Consider the following 18,798-nt stretch of genomic DNA (forward strand, 5'->3'; position numbering starts at 1 on the left):
TGTGATGATGTCACGCACATACACATGTGCACATACATGACACATACATCATCGTGTCAATGTCTACACATGTGCAGAGGGCCTCCAGATGTGGCTCTGAGCTGGGGACTTCCAAAACCTGGACAAACTGATGGGTTTTGGAAATCCCTCTGGGCACCCGGACAGTCCTTTAAAAAAGAGGACATGTCTGGGTTTTCCCAGACGTCTGGTTAGGGTTACCAGACGTCCGGATTTCCCCGGATATGTCCTCCTTTTGAGGACATATCCAGGGGTCCAGATGGCTTTTCAAAACCTGGCACATTGTCCGGATTCTGAAAAGAAATCGCATCAGGAGGGGGCATCCGCGCATGCGTGGATGCAATGCGGTGATGTCACGCACATGAACGCATGTATAGATGCCTTGCTGCCCGACAAACAGGCAGCAAGGGGCGGGGCTGGGGGAGGAGCTGAGGGCAGAGCTGGGGTATAATGAGTAAAGGATGGGTGGAACTGGGCGGGTCTAGGGGTCTGGATTTTACTGATGTAAAATCTGGTAACCCTATGTCTGGTAACCCTACCCTTCTCTGTATACTCATTGTTTCCACCACAGCTCACCCCAAAGCCTTCTGTTCGCATCCCTTAGTGATGGGAGACTTTAATATACATTTTGAAGAACAATCATCAGCTATCACAAAGGATATGCTTTCGTTCATACACACGATTAATCTCTCTCCCATTATCCATCAGCCTACTCATACGGCTAAGCATACACTCGACATGATATTTACATCTAAATCTCCTCTTTATAAATACTCAGATCCTGTAATATATCCAGTACCCTGGTCTGATCATTACCTTATCTCTAGTAGTTTTACTTTTCAACAAACCATACCAAATTTAATATTGACAAACCAAAAAACAATTACTTATAGAGATTTTTCTAAAATCGATCAATTAGATATAAAAACAGCATTTGATTCACTTTATTCAACTTTTAACTCCTCCTCCTTCAAAGAACAAATTCAAACCTGGGAATTCACATTAAGAAACCTAGTTGACATTAATGCTCCCTTAATATCCAAAACACTCTCAAGCCGCAAATCTACAAACCCATGGTACACAGAAGAACTCTCACTTCTAAAAAAGCAGCAAAGATCTCTTGAAAGAAAATGGAGAAATAATAAAACAATCATAAACTTACAACAATACAATGATCATGCAACCTTCTATAAACTAAAAATCAATCAAGCAAAAGACAAGTATTACAACAAAAAAATTGTAGAAACCAAAAGTTCAGCCGCTTTGTTTTCATTGGTAAAATCATTATCTCCTTTATTAAAAAAGAACAATACACAAAAATGCACACTTACAGCACAAGAAATCGCGGATTACTTTTCTACTAAACTTAATAAGGTTCGAGAGACTGTTCAATCTAGTGTACTTAATCAACATACAGACAATACAATTCCCTCTTTTGTTCCATTGTCTAAATGCTCTAAATTTAAAATTCCTACATTAAAAGATATTGAGCTAAGCATACGCAAAATCAATCTAAAGGGAACCCGTGATGAAATTCTGCCACCATACTATTTAAAAAAATTTTTCACTTGTTTAGGTCCCTTCATTCTCTCACTAATACAAAACAGTTTTCTTACCGCTTCACTTCCTCAGTGTTGGAAACAATCTATAATTACGCCAATAATAAAAGATCATAAAATTACGTCTGAAGAAATTTCTAATTATCGACCTATAGCAAATATTCCTTTCATGGCAAAACTTGCAGAGAGTCTTGTTTTTGAACAAATATCAGACTTCGTGGAATCCACTAATGTTCTTCATCCTTTCCAAACTGGATTTAGAAAATTTCATAACACCGAATATACCATGTTAGGCTTAATTAACAATATTCACTATTTCCTTGAACACCACAGATCTGTAGTTCTAATTTCTTTAGACCTAACCGCCGCTTTTGATACCATTGATCACAACCTGTTACTTAATCGACTAGAATCTATTGGAATCATCGATCAAGCACTTGAATGGTTCACTTCCTTTTTGTCAAACCGCTCTTCCTTCATTAGATTTAATAATAGTACATCCAAAAGTTATTCATTAGATTATGGTATCCCTCAAGGCTCAAAACTATCTCCTCTTCTATTCAATATATTTCTTTCACCACTTCTAAATATAGCACAATCTCTAGGTTTTACAGCTTTCGTCTATGCAGATGATATTCAGCTTATTCATCCATTGGACCCAGATAGTAATGATGACATAGTAGCAATTAACAATAAACTGGTAACAATAAAAAATTGGCTAACTACAAACAAATTATCATTAAACATTAATAAAACAAAAACGATGCTTTTCCCCTGGAAAAAAGATATAATTTTGTGTTCTCCAATCTCAATCAACAATACTAATTTAGAACAGGTCACCTCTTTAAAAATATTAGGTGTTTTGATTGACGAGAAGCTTTCATATCACGACTACATAAACAATATCGTTAAATCATGTTTTTATAAACTTCGACTGATTCGCTCTCTTGCAAAATTCTTACAACCAGAATCCATCAACATTCTCATTCATTCCCTAATTATGACTAAATTGGATTACTGTAATTCTCTTCTTATAAATGTAACTCAAAAAGAAAAAAGAAGGCTACAACTTATACAAAATACCGCCGTGAAACTAATTTACAAAGCTAAAAAATATGACCACGTTACCCCGCTGTTGATTAAATCCCATTGGCTTCCTATAAGCCATCGTATCACCTTCAAATTACTGTTTTTGGTGTTCAAAGCTTTAAATTTTAATGAACCCCAATTTATTAACAGATGGCTTATCCCATATAATACAACACGTTCACTTCGTTCATCTTCATCTAATCTTTTTACAGTGCCTTCTATTAAAATGATAGGAACTAGAAGACAAGACATGTTCTCAGTTATGGCCCCTCATTCTTGGAATCTTTTACCACAATACATTAGAGAACTAAAAGACCTAACACTGTTTAAAAAAATGCTAAAAACCTTTCTCTTTAAAGATGCGTATGGATCTTAGGACAAAAAAAAATTAATAATCTTTTAATCATTACCGAGTTTTCTATTTTTTTTAATTTTTTAAAACAGCCATTATTACCCACCTTTTGTTTTTCCCTTTTATGTGTTTTCTTCTCTTCTATCAAAAATTGTAACTTCTCCCCCATTTAACCACACATGTCTTGTATGTTTTACCCACACATTATTTTAAAATTAGGTTTACAATCAGTTTGTAAAGTGTGTCATATTTTAACTAACAACAAATTTGTTTTTATGTCACCATTAATATTGTACTTGTTTCATTTATTAATACATGTTATTTCATTGTACATCGCCTAGCAATTTATATAGGCGATTCATCAAGAATAAATAAACTTGAAACTTGAAAGCTCAGCCTCTTCCTTCAGGCTCCTCCCTTAGTGTAACTCTTGCAATTCAACCCATCCTCCCTGTAACAAAGGAACATTCCCATTGGTTGGATCCTACCAAAGTCTGTGCACTGGATCGGGGGAGCATTGGAAAGCTATAGAGAGCTAAACTCTGAAAAATATCTAGATAGTTTATGCTTCTGGCTGTAAGATGGGTAATTTACAGGTTTGCAGAATCTTTAAAAAGTCTTGACCACTGGCAATTCGAGCCTCTTGAGCTCCCTGCATATCTGTTAGAGCCCTCTATACCTTTGGCCCTAGGCACGTGCCTAGTTTGCATAAGCCTTAATCTTGTTATGCATAACTTTCTCTCTTCAAGAGGCAGTCTCTTCACTTGTTTAAAAACATGTCCATCCTGTCACTTTCTGATTACAAAATTGTTCCTGATTCCAATATATTTTTAGAGGAAGAAGAATGGAAATAAAAGGAGTGAAATAAGATATTTCTTTCGTTTTTTCACCAGCACTTTCGTTCTTTCACCAGCACCAGCACTTGTGTCTAGTACTTTCCAGTGCTGTGTTATATACATAAGACCCCTATTTGAAATAGGTGGGGGGTCTGATGTACCTTGACAGTGAGTATGCCGTGGAAGGGAAAAGAACTGCCTGACAATCTGAGCAGGTCTGCATATTGTCATGAAGACAGGGCTTGTGCTAGAGCAGTGGTCTCAAACTTAAACCCTTTGCAGGGCCACTTTTGGATCTGTAGGTACTTGGAGTGCCTCAGAAAAAAATAGTTAATGTCTTATTAAACAAATGACAATTTTGCATGAGGTAAAACTCTCTTTATAGTTTATAAATCTTTCCTGTAGGCTAAGGCTTAATAAAAATATTGTAATTTATAGCTAAAGAGACATATGATCAAGAAACTTTTGTGATTATGATAAACATACCAAGGGCCTCACAATAGTACCTGGTGGGGCCGCCTGTTTGAGACCATTGTGCTGGAGCATTAGGCACTCTATGCTTCCTGGACCTCATGCTTTAAACATTACACTTTGAAGACACATACACCCCCACGCCCCCATACACATACACCCACACACACCCACTCACACCCCCACACCCACCCCCACACCAAAAGTTATTTACCCAGGTAAGTAGGCTATTTGAAAATCATTCACCTTTCCTGCAGGTATAATACCACAGGCTTATTTGTATGGCTGTTGTGAGCTATTACTTTGACTGTAGCAATTCTTTGTCATCCCCTGGAAGCTTCTGCTCTAGGCGATCACTTAGTCTTGCCTAATGGTTGCATGAGGGGGCGTTTGGATCTGTGGGACACACTGTGAGTGTAGTCTCTGAAAACGCCACAGTGTGAGAAGGAATAAGATAGGTTTTTCTCCTTTATCTTCTAACCTCTAGTTCTCTAACTGTCCTCCCTGCCTCCTCTCATTTCATCCTAATACAGTAGAATCTCAGCTAACCAGCATTCAATTAACTGGCTCTCTCAACCAATCAGCAAAAAATTGTCAGGTGGGAAAAAAATTGTCTCCCATGCTCCTAAGATGACATCCAAAGTGGTGCTCCTGACCCAATAACCTCCCCTCCCTCCCTCCAGTCCCAGAGGCATCAGAAGTAGGCACAAATCTCCCTCCATCTCCCAAAGCATCACAGCAGCCACCAATCTCCCTTCCTCCCTCCAGCTCCCAAAGCATTTGCAGCAGCCACCAATCTCCTTCCCTCCGTTCCCGAAACAACATAGCTAGTCCTGACAACCCCCCTCTTTTTTCTGGAGCCATATGGTAATCCTAACCATACTCTGAGTTGAACAAATTCCTTGTCCTGAGAATGGACAGCCCGGAATGCCAGCAGCCCCCTCTCACTGACAGGTTGGAGCTTTTAATCCCCTTTCCCCCAGTGGGCTCACAATCTTTCTAATGTACCTGGGGCAATGGGAGGGGGATTAAGTGACTTGCCTAGGGTCACAAGGCGTGGCATGGGTTTGAAACCACAACCTCAGGGTGCTGAGGCTGTAGCTTTAACCATTGTGTCACACTCTCCCCTCTAAGTCCTCTCCTTGCCCCAGTTTTTAAGAGACATCTTTTTTCTTTCCCTTAATAACTCGTAAGGCTGCTATTCACCTACTCAGTTTGCTCTGCTAGTCTAGAACTACTGCAGCCTAGGAAAAAAATCCTTCCCAATCCAGGGGATTCCACCCCGGGTATTTACCCCCTTCTCCTTAAACTCTGGGCCATCCTGCAACACCTTTTGTGTGAATCTGATAGAGAAAGTGGGCAATGGGTTGAGACAGTGCCTAACCTATCACAAGACATGCCCACCTACTACATGTCAATAGGCATAAGTGCATTTGCCTAAATGTGACATTTAAGTATGCCACAATATTCTTTTTTTAGTTCAAACATTTTTATAAAAAGAAAATACAACTAAGGATAACTATATAACATATAAATAAAACATAATGATGTCATTGTCAGAAGGGAAGAAATATTACAGTCATTATCAGTTTATAATTAGCAGAAACACAATCAATACCCATGAGAGTATATTAAATCTGTGAAAGCTAAGTTTCAAGAGGTTTCCAAATCTTACAGATTTTATGGTATCTATTGTTTTTATTCTGCTGCCTTAAGTTCATATTTATAGATGATACAAATAGTATGCTACCAAAAGATGTCATTCAGAGTTGTGGCAGTCTTCCAAAACCCAAGAATCATTTGGATTGCAAACACAATTAATATGTCAAATAAAGATTTTTATGTATCATCTAATTGTAAAGAAGGATGTGCTGAACGTAAGATGATGATGGATAGCGAAATCAAATTTTCAATTTTCAGAATTTTTGGGATAGTTGACCATATCTTTTGCAAGAAAGTATTAATGCGTGAGCATTTGAAGATCATATGTGCTAAGATGACATCATTTTGATTACAATGCCAGCAAAATTTAGTATTAGCAATGTTCGCTCGTCACTTTTTAACTGGAGTCCATATTGCTTTCTGGCCTAGAACATATAGAGCTTGAGATAGGCTGTGTAGGTCTGTTGACTTTATCGCTACAATATTCTGTAAGTTACATGTGTAAATATTGGACACATCCATGCTGCCCCCCCTCAATGTACCTCCCCTTGTATATGTCCCCTTGCATTTATTTACTAACTCCCAGACTCTATATGGTTGTTGATCTAAGATGTGCACCCAGCCAAATTGCCTAATGAACCAGTGTCAATAATTTGGTTCTAAGTGGCCCTAATTGGTACCAATTTGTATTTGCACGCACATCTTGCTATGTACTATTCTATAATAATGTGTACCCAAATTCCATAAAGTGGGGTGCAGCAGGGCTCGGTGCTTGGACCTGTGCTTTTCAACGTCTTTATAAACGATCTGGAAATTGGTACGACAAGCGAGGTGATTAAATTTGCAGACGATACTAAGCTATTCAGAGTAGTGAAGACGCAGGAGGATTGCAAAGATCTGCAACGTGACATAAACATGCTTGAGAAATGGGCTGCGACATGGCAAATGAGTTTCAACGTGGATAAGTGTAAGGTGATGCATGTCGGTAACAAAAATCTCATGCACGAATACAAGATGTCCGGGTCTGTACTTGGAGAGACCTCCCAGGAAAGAGACTTGGGAGTTCTGATTGACATGTCGATGAAGTCGTCTATGCAATGTGTGGCGGCAGCGAAAAGGGCGAACAGAATGCTAGGAATCATTAAAAAGAGGATCACGAACCGATCGGAGAGGGTTATCATGCCGCTGTACCGGGCCATGGTGCGCCCTCACCTGGAATACTGTGTCCAGCACTGGTCGCCGTACATGAAGGACACGGTACTGCTCGAAAGGGTCCAGAGAAGAGCGACTAAAATGGTTAAGGGGCTGGAGGAGTTGCCGTACAGTGAGAGATTGAAGAAACTGGGCCTCTTCTCCCTTGAAAAGAGGAGACTGAGAGGAGACGTGATCGAAACATTCAAAATACTGAAGGGAATAGACTTAGTAGATAAAGACAGACTGTTCACCCTTTCCAAGGTAAGGAGAACGAGAGGGCACTCTCTAAAGTTGATAGATTCTGTACAAACATAAGGAAATTTTTCTTCACCCAGAGAGTGGTGGAAAATTGGAACGCTCTTCCAGAATCTGTTATAGGGGAAAACACACTTCAGGGTTTCAAAACAAAGTTGGACAAATTCCTGCTAAACTGGAATGTACGCAGGTGAGGCTGGACTCATTTAGAGCACTGATCGTTGACCTGAGGGCCACCACGTGAGCGGGCTGCTGGGCAGGATGGACCACTGGTCTGACTCAGCAGCGGCAATTCTTATGTTCTTATGTAACCCAAAAAGGGGCATGACTATGAGAGGTGTATGGTTGGGTCAGGGGCATTTCTGAAATTTCCACGCAGTGCTATATAATGCTGAGGATGTATGCTCAAACTGGGCATGGGGAATTACATCTGGCTTCAGTAGGCGTGAGTCATGGTGCCCAAAATTAAGCACTGAAATCAGCACTCATTGTTAATTCTTTAATGGGTGCTAATCCTTGAAAGCCCATTACGTGATAGTATTGAGCGCTGATTTTTTTTAATGCTGATTTTTGAGTGCCATTTACTGAATCTAGCACTAACGAATGGTGTGCTAAAGTTATATCACATGGAGTGGCATTTTCGAAACAAATGTGTAGGTCCAACTTGGATGTTTCCAGCCGAACGTCCAAAGTTGGATGAACAAAATGGCCATTTTCGAATGGCAATCTGCTGGACATCCAAATATAATTTTTTGAAAATCATCTACTTAGACATCTTGGCCACTGAGACATCTAACTTTATACTTCACTAGCTGATGCCCCGGCGTTGCACGGGTATTTAATTATAGCAATAACACTGTAAATGGATTCAAATAAAGATACTTTATAGTGGTGAATGAAATTATTTTTTTACAACTTTATAAAAAGTACAATATTCAAATTAGAAAGTGAAATATTTGACAAAATGAATACAATACAACTAACACAAAACTTGATTATAAACAACATTTTTAGTTTCACCTCCAGGAGCAAGAACATATACATTCTTGGGTGAACCCACCTTTGAGCAAGCAACATAGTTGTCCATGGGAAAAACAGGGGGATCTTAAATCCACTTCACAGTATGTAATAGTCTGTCCTTGTGATTTGTTGATTGTGATAGAGAATGCAAGTCTCACTGGAATTTGCAATCTCTTAAACTGAAAAGGAAGATCTGTTGGAATAAGTGGTATCCGCGGGATAAATACGGTTTCACCTTGTCCCTTTCCGGTTAAGATAGTCGCTTCAATTATATTGGCCAGTAACCTCTTTACACAAAGCCTTGTGCCATTGCAAAGTTTTGGTGGGTCAAGGTTGCTAAGTAAAATAACTGGAGATCCCACAGCTTTTTACATTTTTTCCATTGACTTGAATGGGTGAAATCTGATTTTCTGTTTGTAGCTCCGCCCACGTGTGCAGGTGGGCCGCGAGACCCCCAGAACATATCACCCCAGGTAGTGAGGGATCTGCATACCAAGTTTCGTTCAAATCGGTCCCACAGCTTTTTACATTTTTTCCATTGACTTGAATGGGTGAAATCTGATTTTCTGTTTGTAGCTCCGCCCACGTGTGCAGGTGGGCCGCGAGACCCCCAGAACATATCACCCCAGGTAGTGAGGGATCTGCATACCAAGTTTTGTTCAAATCGGTCCCACAGCTTTTTACATTTTTTCCATTGACTTGAATGGTTGAAATCTGATTTTCTGTTTGTAGCTCCGCCCACGTGTGCAGGTGGGCTGCGAGACCCCCAGAGCATATCACCCCAGGTAGTGAGGGATCTGCATACCAAGTTTCGTTCAAATCAGTCCCACAGCTTTTTACATTTTTTCCATTGACTTGAATGGGTGAAATCTGATTTTCTGTTTGTAGCTCCGCCCACGTGTGCAGGTGGGCCGCGAGACCCCCAGAACATATCACCCCAGGTAGTGAGGGATCTGCATACCAAGTTTCGTTCAAATCGGTCCCACAGCTTTTTACATTTTTTCCATTGACTTGAATGGGTGAAATCTGATTTTCTGTTTGTAGCTCCGCCCACGTGTGCAGGTGGGCCGCGAGACCCCCAGAACATATCACCCCAGGTAGTGAGGGATCTGCATACCAAGTTTTGTTCAAATCGGTCCCACAGCTTTTTACATTTTTTCCATTGACTTGAATGGGTGAAATCTGATTTTCTGTTTGTAGCTCCGCCCACGTGTGCAGGTGGGCTGCGAGACCCCCAGAGCATATCACCCCAGGTAGTGAGGGATCTGCATACCAAGTTTCGTTCAAATCAGTCCCACAGCTTTTTACATTTTTTCCATTGACTTGAATGGGTGAAATCTGATTTTCTGTTTGTAGCTCCACCCACGTGTGCAGATGGGCCGCGAGACCCCCAGAACATATCACCCCAGGTAGTGAGGGATCTGCATACCAAGTTTCGTTCAAATCGGTCCCACAGCTTTTTACATTTTTTCCATTGACTTGAATGGGTGAAATCTGATTTTCTGATTGTAGCTCAGCCCACGTGTGCAGGTGGGCCGCGAGACCCCCAGAACATATCACCCCAGGTAGTGAGGGATCTGCATACCAATTTTCGTTCAAATCGGTCCCACAGCTTTTTACATTTTTTCCATTGACTTGAATGGGTGAAACCTGATTTTCTGTTTGTAGCTCCGCCCACGTGTGCAGGTGGGCCGCCAGACCCCCAGAACATATCACCCCAGGTAGTGAGGGATCTGCATACCAATTTTCGTTCAAATCGGTCCCACAGCTTTTTACATTTTTTCCATTGACTTGAATGGGTGAAATCTGATTTTCTGTTTGTAGCTCCGCCCACGTGTGCAGGTTAGCCGCGAGACCCCCAGAACATATCACCCCAGGTAGTGAGGGATCTGCATACCAAGTTTCGTTCAAATCGGTCCCACAGCTTTTTACATTTTTTCCATTGACTTGAATGGGTGAAATCTGATTTTCTGTTTGTAGCTCCGCCCACGTGTTCAGATGGGCCGCGAGACCCCCAGAACATATCACCCCAGGTAGTGAGGGATCTGCATACCAAGTTTCGTTCAAATCGGTCCCACAGCTTTTTACATTTTTTCCATTGACTTGAATGGGTGAAATCTGATTTTCTGTTTGTAGCTCAGCCCACGTGTGCAGATGGGCCGCGAGACCCCCAGAACATATCACCCCAGGTAGTGAGGGATCTGCATACCAAGTTTCGTTCAAATCGGTCCCACAGCTTTTTACATTTTTTCCATTGACTTGAATGGGTGAAATCTGATTTTCTGTTTGTAGCTCCGCCCACGTGTGCAGGTGGGCCGCGAGACCCCCAGAACATATCACCCCAGGTAGTGAGGGATCTGCATACCAATTTTCGTTCAAATCGGTCCCACAGCTTTTTACATTTTTTCCATTGACTTGAATGGGTGAAATCTGATTTTCTGTTTGTAGCTCCGCCCATGTGTGCAGGTGGGCTGCGAGACCCCCAGAACATATCACCCCAGGTAGTGAGGGATCTGCATACCAATTTTCATTCAAATCGGTCCCACAGCTTTTTACATTTTTTCCATTGACTTGAATGGGTGAAATCTGATTTTCTGTTTGTAGCTCCGCCCACGTGTGCAGGTGGGCCGCGAGACCCCCAGAGCATATCACCCCAGGTAATGAGGGATCTGCATATCAAGTTTCGTTCAAATCGGTCAAGCCGTTTTTGAATTAATGTGAGAATGGCATCTTTTTACATTTTTTCCATTGACATGAATGGGTGAAATGTGATTTTCTGTTTGTAGCTCCGCCCACGTGTGCAGGTGGGCCGCGAGTCCCCCAGAACATATCACCCCAGGTAGTGAGGGATCTGCATACCTAGTTTCGTTCAAATCGGTCAAGCCGTTTTTGAATTACTGTGAGAATGGCAGCTTTTTACATTTTTTTCCATTGACATGAATGGGTGAAATGTGATTTTCTGTTTGTAGCTCCGCCCACGTGTGCAGGTGGGCCGCGAGTCCCCCAGAACATATCACCCCAGGTAGTGAGGGATCTGCATACCAAGTTTCGTTCAAATCGGTCAAGCTGTTTTTGAATTACTGTGAGAATGGCAGCTTTTTACATTTTTTCCATTGACATGAATGGGTGAAATGTGATTTTCTGTTTGTAGCTCCGCCCACGTGTGCAGGTGGGCCGCGAGACCCCCAGAACATATCATCCCAGGTAGTGAGGGATCTGCATACCAAGTTTCGTTCAAATCGGTCAAGCCGTTTTTGCGTGATCGCGGCACATACACACATACATACACACATACCTCCGATTTTATATATATAGATTTTCGATCAGAAAAACATCCAGGTTGAAAACTTCCTAATCCTGACCATTTGGATGTGGGTGGGGCCAGCCTAGTAATGGACTGGGCACATAGACATCCGGATAGAGCAATGGGACACCTTAGAGGGCATTGCTGTGAACATCACATAAAGGGTGCCAGCTGTATATCTCACTATAACTCCCTTATAATTTAGGGTGAGCCGCCCCCCTCCCAAACCTACTATACCTTCCTGTCTCCCACATCCATAGCACTTATGGCTACAGGTGACACCTGCATGGCAGTATAGTAGGGTATGGGTGGGTTCACAAATTCTACCATGAATGTAGTGGTTTGAGTGGCTTATAGGCCTCGGTCCTCCTCTCTATGGTTCACTAGGCCACCCACTAGGCTACTTAAGACAGCTGTATGCAGCTCTGCTAGGCTTCCCCATACCAGATGCTGCATTTTTAAAGACAGGTTTGTAACTTTTTGTTTTCATTTTTGCGTGGCAGAAAGGGGGGTCGGTGAGCACTGGGGAGTGTGTGAGGGTGTCTTACCTTGATGCATGCAGTGGTCATCTGGACAGTATGGGCACCTTTGTGGCACTTAGACCCTTCTAAAACAGGTCTAGTTCCAAACGTATAAGTTCCATCCAAGTCCGCAAAATGTTTGGTTATCGCTGTCCATGTCTAACCCCATAGACTGGAAAACAGCTAACGTCGTTCCACTGCACAAAAAGGGTTGCAGGGCAGAGGCTGCAAACTACAGACCGGTGAGTCTCACATCAATAGTATGCAAACTCATGGAAACACTAATCAAACGTAAATTAGACGCAATCTTGGATGAGGAGAATCTACGGGATCCCAGTCAACACGGATTCACCAAGGGTAGGTCCTGCCAATCCAATCTCATCAGCTTCTTTGACTGGGTAACAAAACAGCTAGACTTGGGAGAGTCTGTGGACGTCGTATACCTAGACTTCAGCAAAGCTTTTGATAGTGTCCCGCATCGCAGGCTTTGAGCAAGATGAAATCAATGGGGCTGGGAGAAACACTAACTACATGGGTCAATGACTGGCTGAGTGGCAGACTTCAGAGGGTGGTAGTTAACGGTACCCTCTCTAAAACATCAGAGGTGACCAGTGGAGTACCACAGGGCTCAATCTTGGGCCCGCTCCTTTTCAACATATTCGTAGGGGACCTAACTCAGGGGCTTCAAGGTAAGATAACGTTATTCGCTGACGACACCAAACTATGCAATATAGTGAGAGACGGCAATTCACCCGATAGTATGACACAGGACCTACATTTGTTGGAGCTTTGGTCCTCGACCTGGCAGCTGGGCTTCAACGCTAAGAAATACAAGATCATGGACCTCGGCAGCAGAAATCCGTGCAGAACTTACATCTTGAATGGTGAGACCTTAGCTAGAACTTCAACAGAACGAGACTTGGGAGTGATCATCAGCGCAGACATGAAAACTGCTGATCATGTGGAGAAGGCTTCATCTAAGGCAAGACAGTTGTTAGGTTGCATCCGCAGGAGTTTCGTCAGCCGGAAGCCTGAAGTCATAATGCCATTATACAGAACCATGGTGAGACCTCATTTGGAATATGGTGTGCAATTCTGGAGGCCACACTACCGAAAAGATGTGCTGAGAGTAGAGTCAGTGCAACGGATGGCCACCAGGATGGTCTCGGGGCTCAAGGATCTATCGTACGAGGAAAGGCTGAAAAATTTGCGGCTGTACTTACTCGAGGAACGTAGGGAGAGAGGAGACATGATCAAGATGTTTAAGTATATTACCAGCCGTATCGAGATGGAAGAAGAGATTCTCTTTCTCAAAGGACCCTCAGCCACAAGAGGGCATCCGCTCAAACTCAGGGGTGGGAAATTTCATGGCGACACCAGGAAATATTTCTTCACCGAGAGAGTGTTTGATCCTTGGAATGAGCTCTCGGTGCAGGTGATCGAGGCAAACTGCGTGCAAGAATTTAAGAGCAAATGGGATGCCCATGTGGAATCCCTTAGAGGGTTAAGCCAAGGGAACCTGTCACCGGGAGTGGGATCCCTAGGATAGTAGACTTGGGGGGTGGGTCAGTAGAGTGGGCAGACCTGATAGGCTATGGCCCTTATCTGCCATCATCTTCTATGTTTCTTTTTTTTTTTTTATTTTTTTATTATTTATTTATATTTTTCAATTTACAATTCAAGTATCACTTGTACAGAAAAATAAAGATAAGCCAATAAAGTACTAATATAAACATTTCTGCTCCCAAACTTGTTACAAGAAAAATCATTATAGCTTAACTTCAACTCTAGTCCACTATATGGATCCAAGGCATGCATAGCGGATGATTAAAGTAATTTTAACAAACTAAGTTGTTATTAAAAGAAAATAGGCCCTTTAGGCAGAGACAGGTCAACAATAATCAATTATCCTCTTATTCCCCCTTAAACCTGAGGTGCTGTAGACAAAAATGTTGTCAACTGGCTTGGATCAAAGAAAACATATTTTTTCATACTATATTGTATAACACATTTACAAGGGTATCGAAGATAAAAAGTCGCCCCCAAAGCTATAACCCCTGGTTTTAGAAGAAGAAATTCACGTCTCCTTTTTTGTGTTTCTCGAGCCAGATCTGGAAAAATCAATATTTTAAGTCCCATAAATTTCTTAAGTCTATTTTTGAAGAAAAGCCTAAGCAACCAGTTTTTATCTGGTGCTAAGGCTACTGTAATCAAGTGTCGCTGGAGTAACCATTTCTATATCAGAACGCTCCAATATTGCAGTAACATCTAACGATTGCTGGTCCTTTTCTTGTAAGCGCTGCTGTTCCTCTCTTTTAATAGGTAGATAATAAGCCTGCGTAAGAGGTGGCAACATATCTTCAGAAATTTCCAATATTTCCATCATGTAACGTTTCACTATGTCTCTCGGTGATATTGTTGCAATCCTCGGAAAGTTAATTAATCTGAGGTTATTATTTCTAGAGGAATTTTCTAAGGATTCCAGCTTCCTTCTCAAGTTAGTATTATCTTTTATTAGTGTTTCTCTAATTTGTTTAGAAACTTTTAACTCCTGATGAATATTTTCTATGGAGCTTTTAGACTCATCAAATTCAACTTTTAAATTCCCCATTGTAACCTCTTGAACTTTAAGTCTTTCTTCCAACTGGCTCAGTTGGGGTTTCACAGATTTTGCCAAATCTGCCACCAGATCCCAAAGAGAATCCAGGGTTACCTCTCTGGGTTTTTCAATATGAAATGCATTAATAAAATGAGAAGTCTCACCAGTTGAAGTTGATGTTCTTTCTTGAACAGCATTTCTCTGGTTCCAAATTACCCCTTCAGTTGTTGTACTCTCAGTCTCTTCCAAACTCTCCTGAAAAGAAGAGTTAGTCTCCAGTCTCCCCTCTCTGATACCTGTGGCCTCCGGGGGAGAGCACTGCTCATGCTCCAACAGCACTTCCTCTCGTGGGGAGCTGGTAACCTGAGGCGGAGGGGGAGGTACTCTGGCGTCGGGGCTTAATGTTGTTTCTAAGCCCAAGGAGTTGACATCCGTTCCGCTCCGGCGCGACTCCAGCGGGACCCCCGACGCCCGGGGTGTCTCCTGCATACGTCGGAGGATCTCCTCAATGTTGCCAAACACCGCTGCACCGGGCTGCCGCGAGGCTGCAGCGGCACTGCGTCCTCTTCGTTTCGGCATGAAGAAAGGAGCAGATATCTCGGGCAGCGGATTAAAAGTTGTTAGAGGTGAGACTCTTCGGCATGTTACTCAGCCGGTAGGGTCTGCGGCCATCTTGGATCATTCAACCATGTTTCTATGTTTCTAACCTGCCCTTGAAACCACCCAAAGCCCGTCTATAACAAGCCTCCACCATGCCCGTCTCATACTCTGGACATATGGAGGCACCACTAGATATACAGAAAGACGGTTTTGATTATTGGCACATGGGCATCCTGGTAGGACGTCCAAGTGCTGATTTAGGATGTTTTCTGGACGTATATGTTTTTTGGATTATGAGCCTGTTAGCACCTAACTAGCACTTATTAACTATAACAGTTCCATGCATAACTGCTTGTATTCTATTACTTACGTGTAGATGTGTCATGTAAATGTAGGCATCAAGTTAGAGTGAGGGGGTTGGTGGTGCTTCCTGCAAGGGTTGAGCCTTATTATAACGACAGAATGTCGTACTGGGTGAAAATCCAGCAGTCTGATAAGAACTGTGAAGTCCAGAGCCAGTTTTCCCAGATCCCTGGATTTGCTAAGCATTCGAAATCTGGTATGGATTTAACGCCAGCTGGAGAATGTACAGCTGCAGCTGCCGCTCGCTATAGGTAGGCAGGCCTGAGGGGGATGAACTGATGACAGCCTAAGAGTAAAATGTGACAAGCAAAAACTGGTGTCTACAAAGGGATAAATATTGTTTTTGCAAAGAAACTGTTTTACTTAGGTTGCTACTGGAAACAAGAGGCTCAGTTAGAAATGACTCTCAGAAATTATTTATTCTACATTTTTGCATTTCTCACAGCAGTAAATTACAGTTAAGGACTATTGCCCATTGACTTCATATGTAGGTAATTTTGGTATTCAAACTCTGTAAATATTGTACACTGGACAAGGTAGTACCGGTTTTATTGATTCCTTTGAATACTATACCAGGAATTTTTCAGGGTCAGATTTCAAAGGTTTAATTGCAGGAATTACGTGGCTAGATTAGATCTGTTGAAAATTAACCAAGACTGAGTAGCTTATAGCCAGTAAGTCCTAGATTCACTAACCTTACTGATCATGTCCCGAACAGTTTGCAACCACTTTGTGACCCCGACCTTTCACTAACCTTTCTCTCAATCCGATCCGCACCAGATCTGATCTGCGCATGCAAATGAGGGGAAATGGCATGCAAAAGTAGGAAGGTAGCGATTCACTAAAGAAATTCAGGAACACCGATTGGGCTGGCTGATCAAAAAAGAAGCGATTGCTGAGGACCAGTCGCTCAAGTCCTTTCTGACTGAAATAAAACTCTCCCTTGTGCAAAATACCCTGCTCTCTGCTCTCTGTCACCCTGCTCTCTGCTGCCTGGCTCTCTGCTGCCTGCCTCTCTGCCACCCTTCAAGCCCATGGTTTTAACCCGCGGGTTAAAAGCGTGTTCTGTTCCTGGCTGCAGCGTGTTGTGTTAGCAAAGTGTGTTCTGTTCCAGCCCCTCCCTTGTTTAAAAAGCTTAATGAGCAATAATGAGTTCATAAGAACTTCTTATGTTCTTATGAACTCATTATTGCTCATTAAGCTTTTTAAATAATTAAGGCACCTAGATGGGCTAGGCGCATTGATCTAGGTGCATAACTTTGGGCACTATTTATAGAATCTGGGTCCTGGAAAGTGTCTATGTGGCACCCATTCTATAAAGAAAAGTAGGTGCCTACTTTTCTTAGAGAATACCATAATAGATGCCTATAATTATGTGCTGAAAAATCACAATCCTAAAATATGCACAAAACTCAATTATGTCAATTGGCTTAAAGATACCTTAATCACCACTACTTAAGATTCTACAGTTCTCTATAAAACGGAACCTTCTATTTGCAAGTTCCTCAGTGTGCCACACTTCTACTGTTATATTCTTTGTAGATTTTGTATGGTGAACATCCTCATCGGAACATTATGAAGAAAAAAAATTTCTTTTTTTTATATAAAAAATTTTTATATAAAAATTTTTTCATAATGTTCCGATGAGGATGGTCACCACACAAAATCTACAAAGGATATAACAGTAGTAGTGTGGCACACTGAGGAACTTGCAAATAGAAGGTTCTGTTTTATAGAGAACTGTATAATTATGTGCAACACACTATCCACGGAGCTGGTAAGTAGAGCCCATGCCTAATGTCTTTGCATTCTTACCAGACGTTTTTAGTCATTTGTGTTAGGTGCTAGTAAATTAGGCCAGGAAAACCTTGTCCTAATATACTATTAGGGCACCTACAAATGCCTAAATTTATTTATTTAAAAGATTTATCAACTGCTTATTCCTAAGCGGCATTTTACATTACAGATGAATAATTACATCTTAAAACCCAGATTAATTGCTGGTAGGTGCGATTCTGTAGATGGTGACTAGGGTTTATTTACATCAAGAGGAACCTAGGAGTTAGGTGCCATTAGGCACCATTTATAGAATCAGGCCCAATATGTTTATCTATAGGTCCTTGAAGAAGATTACTCACAGTTACTGCCTTCTGTTTTTTTCCCATGATGTCATTAACATGTTCCCTCTTTGCTCCCAAAGGTTAAGGCATGTCCCTTTGGCATGTCCTTTCAGCCACACACACTGGCCACACACCACAGGGGCTGCTTGGTTTAAAATTGTTCCAGTTGTGTCTATGGAAGTGACAGTATCATAACTTTCATGTGTAAGCAGAGTCATATCCACATCCACATAAATTTTAATTTTTCCAATTATGAACTCATTATTGCTCATTAAGCTTGTTAAATAATTAAGGCACCTAGATTGGCTAGGCGCATTGATCTAGGTACATAACTTCGGGCACTATTTATAGAATCTGGGTCCTGGAACGTGTCTATGTGGCACCCATTCTATAAAGAAAAGTAGGTGCCTACTTTTCTTAGAGAATACCATAATAGATGCCTATAATTATGTGCTGAAAAATCACAATCCTAAAATATCCTAAAAAACTCAATTATGTCAATTGGCTTAAAGATACCTTAATCACCACTACTTAAGATTCTATAGTTCTCTATAAAACAGAACCTTCTATTTGCAAGTTCCTCCTACATGTGCCTGGCAGTTAAGTAGTGATATCATCTTTGGCTTTTGCAGCTGGCATCATGATTATTTTGAAGTTTAGACCAATAGATTTTCCTGGAATAATACAAATATGAAAACACCCACTCTGTGCTTTTATATGAACAACTAAGCTTAACATAGTTAAAAGTGCTCAGAACCAATCAGATGGTAAAAGAAGATCACAATGGAGTGAAACCCCCGAAAACAGTGTCCTCAATGTTCAATCATTGCACTTC

The 18,798-nt window shown here is 41.5% G+C and overlaps 1 protein-coding gene across 2 annotated transcripts in view; it reads left to right on the plus strand.

The window, feature by feature from the left end:
* Positions 1-18,798, plus strand: part of CACNB4 (calcium voltage-gated channel auxiliary subunit beta 4) — a 323,418-nt gene that overhangs the window by 162,700 nt on the left and 141,920 nt on the right. The window lies entirely within an intron of this gene.

The sequence above is a fragment of the Geotrypetes seraphini genome, chromosome 5 (assembly GCF_902459505.1).
Source record: "Geotrypetes seraphini chromosome 5, aGeoSer1.1, whole genome shotgun sequence".
Lineage (NCBI taxonomy): Eukaryota > Metazoa > Chordata > Amphibia > Gymnophiona > Dermophiidae > Geotrypetes > Geotrypetes seraphini.